Below are 3,344 nucleotides of genomic sequence, written 5' to 3'. Positions count from 1 at the left end.
CATTGCAGTCACCTTTACCCTGGAACTGCTCATCTTGTCGGCTGTCATCGTGCTTGAATATTATATCAGGTAAGGCGTAAATTAAAATAGTTTTTGTCACCCGACTGACTCAATAAAAAAATCAGGCCTCTGTGCTTTTACCCTAATTCCTTGGCCTTTTCAACCACCCCTGCAACCAGTATTCTGGAGCATTCTGAGAGGACTGTGCGTTGTAAAGAAATAATGTGCATAGTTTTTTTACAGTCTTTAGTGACACAAAAAATGGCATCATTTTCATTATAATTGCATGCATAAATTCCACTGAAAAAAAGTGCTTTGGAAGTTGAATGCCACGACCATTGAAGGTTGCGGAAAGACCTTCAAACATATGACTGTAGAAGAAGCCAGGGTTAGCTTGACTTGAACTCACATCAACCACATTGGTGAGTCATTGTGCTGCAGCACTACCTTAACCACAGACCCACCCCCACCCCCACAACATCCATTGAGAACCTAACTTTCATTTATCTTTTGTTGTGCTCAAAACCCTAGTGCTCACCCCTGCTCTAGACAACAAATATTGGATCTATCAGGTAGACCGGGATTAAGACATGATGTGCACCTGTTAGCCTTAGCTGTCTTACCTGCTTTCACTTCCTGTCATTCCTGGTCCCATCTCACCAGGCCGTGTTTACATTTAAACATTACCTGTACCCACATCATAACCCTTGCTGATGTGATGTAATTGGTCTGTTCTGAAACATGCAGATTCCAGCATGTTCTAGTATGTATCTTTGTAGCCTGTAATATTTTATCTGAATCATGCGTACTGCATTGCCTTGGCCTTCCTACAAATGTATTCAGTGATGTGGATGTCCTGATGTTAGAAGCAAAACATGAATTTATTTGCACTCATGTAGATGTACAGCTCATGTTTTTTTTTTGTGTGCTCAGTATGTAACTTGAGCAAAAAAATGGCTCAAAAACTTAATTGAAAGCTGCAGATTGCCTTTTTGTCTACGTGTTTCCATATAGTTAGTAATTTTTGGCAATTTTTGGTTATCCGTGGAACTGTTGGAAAAGTACATTCTATGAACATAAGAAGTCGTCATTTATTTTCTAATATAATGCTAAAGGCCCTAAATAATGTTTTTAGCCTGTGGTGGTAGAGGTAGGTGAGATAGTGTATTGATGTGGGGAAAATGTCAGTGTTGGTCTCAATTTTGGTGTTGGGCTAGCTTTTCTCCAGTAGTGGTCTGTTTTTTCCATTGGTGGTCTGGCTTTTCCAAGTAGTGGTCTGTCATTTCCTGTAGTGGTCTGTTTTTTTCCAGTAGTGGTCTGACTTTTCCAGTAGTGGTCTGGTTTTCCAGTATTGGGCTGGCTTTTCCAAATTGTGGTCTGGCTTTTCCAACAGTGGTCTGGCTTTTCCAGTAGTGGGCTGGTTTTTCCAAGTAGTGATCTGGCTTTTCCAGTAATGGTCTGGCTTTTCCAACAGTGGTCTGGCTTTTCCAAGTAGTGGTCTGTTTTTTCCCCAGTTGTTGTCTGGCTTTCCCAGTAGTGGTCTGGCTTTCCCAGTAGTGGTCTGGCTTTTCCAGTAGTGGGCTGGCTTTTCCAAGTAGTGGCCTGGCTTTTCCAGTAGTGGTCTGTTTTTTTCCACTAGTGGTCTGGCTTAGCCAGTAGCAGTCTGGTTTATCCAGTGGCAGTCTGGTTTATCCTGTGGTGGTCTGGTTTATCCTTTGGTGGTCTGGTTTATCCTGTGGTGGTCTGGTTTATGCAGTAGCAGTCTGGTTTATCCTGTGGTGGTCTGGTTTATCCAGTGGTGGTCTGGCTTATTCAGTGGCGGTCTGGTTTATCCAGTGGCAGTCTGGTTTATCCAGTGGTGGTCTGGCTTTCCCAGTAGTGGTCTGGGTTTTCCAGTAGTGGGCTGGCTTTTCCAAATAGTGTCCTGGCTTTTCCAGGGGTGGTCTGTTTTTTTCCACAAGCGGTCTGGCTTAGCCAGTAGCGGTCTGGCTTTTCCAGTAGTGGTCTGGCTTTTCCAGTAGTGGGCTGGCTTTTCCAAGTAGTGGTCTGGCTTTTCCAGTAGTGGTCTGTTTTTTTCCACTAGCGGTCTGGCTTAGCCAGTAGTGGTCTGGCTTTCCGAGTAGTGGTCTGGCTTTCCCAGTAGTGGTCTGGCTTTTCCATTAGTGGGCTGGCTTTTCCAAGTAGTGGCCTGGCTTTTCCATTAGTGGTCTGTTTTTTTCCATTAGCGGTCTGGCTTAGCCAGTGGCAGTCTGGTTTACACTGTGGCGGTCTGGTTTATCCTGTGGTGGTCTGGTTTATCCAGTGGCGGTCTGGTTTATCCAGTAGTAATCTGGCTTTCCAGTAGCAGTCTGGTTTATCCAGTGGCGGTCTGGCTTTCCTAGTAGCAATCTGGCTTTTCCAGTAGTGGTCTGGCTTTTCCAGTAGTGGGCTGGCTTTTCCAAGTAGTGGCCTGGCTTTTCCAGGGGTGGTCTGTTTTTTTCCACAAGCAGTGTGGCTTAGCCAGTAGCCGTCTGGCTTTTTCAGTCGCGGTCTAGTTTATCCAGTAGCAGTCTGGTTTACCCAGTGGTGGTGTGGTTTATCTAGTAGTAATCTGGTTTACCCAGTGGCGGTGTGGTTTATCCAGTAGTAATCTGGCTTTCCAGTAGCAGTCTGGTTTATCCAGTGGCGGTCTGGTTTATCCAGTAGCAGTCTGGTTTATCCAGTGGCGGTCTGGTTTATCCTGTGGCAGTCTGGTTTATCCAGTAGCGGTCTAGTATTTCCTTGTTTTACGTGCGGGGATGGGAATGTACAATGTACATGTATGTGTTTCTGTTGATGTGTATGCCTCTAATTTAGTTTCTCTTGTTCAGTGTCAGAATTAAATCTTGAGTTCTGTATGTCTCTGATTTAGTTTCTCTTGTTCAGTGTCAGAATTAAATCTTGAGTTCTGTATGTCTCTGATTTTAGTTTCTCTTGTTCAGTGTCAGAATTAAATCTTGAGTTCTGTATGATTTAGTTTTGTGGTTTTTTTTGACAACCTGTAAGCTGGCTGGAAACATCTTTTTTTTTTGTTTGTTTTGTAGATGTCATTTTCTAACCCCTCTAACTTGTGGACTGTGTGTATGCCAGGTTTCTCCTAACGCTCAATCTCCTAATGCTCAACATGTTATAAGTACATGGCAGCATCTGGCCTTTTCGTCACCTGAGGATGTGATTTTTCGAGGAAATTTCCTGTTACGTGGAACTCTTTTATTTGCTTTTACCTGGCGGTTTTTTGGCACTTACCTGGCCCAGTGAAGAATTAAAAAGTCTCAGCCCCAATGTGAGGGAGGGTTTTGGTGATAATGGCCCATGTTTTGGAGGGT

This window comes from Liolophura sinensis, chromosome 7 (assembly GCF_032854445.1).
Source record: "Liolophura sinensis isolate JHLJ2023 chromosome 7, CUHK_Ljap_v2, whole genome shotgun sequence".
Classification (NCBI taxonomy): Eukaryota; Metazoa; Mollusca; class Polyplacophora; order Chitonida; family Chitonidae; genus Liolophura; species Liolophura sinensis.
This window is presented reverse-complemented; position numbering follows the sequence as displayed.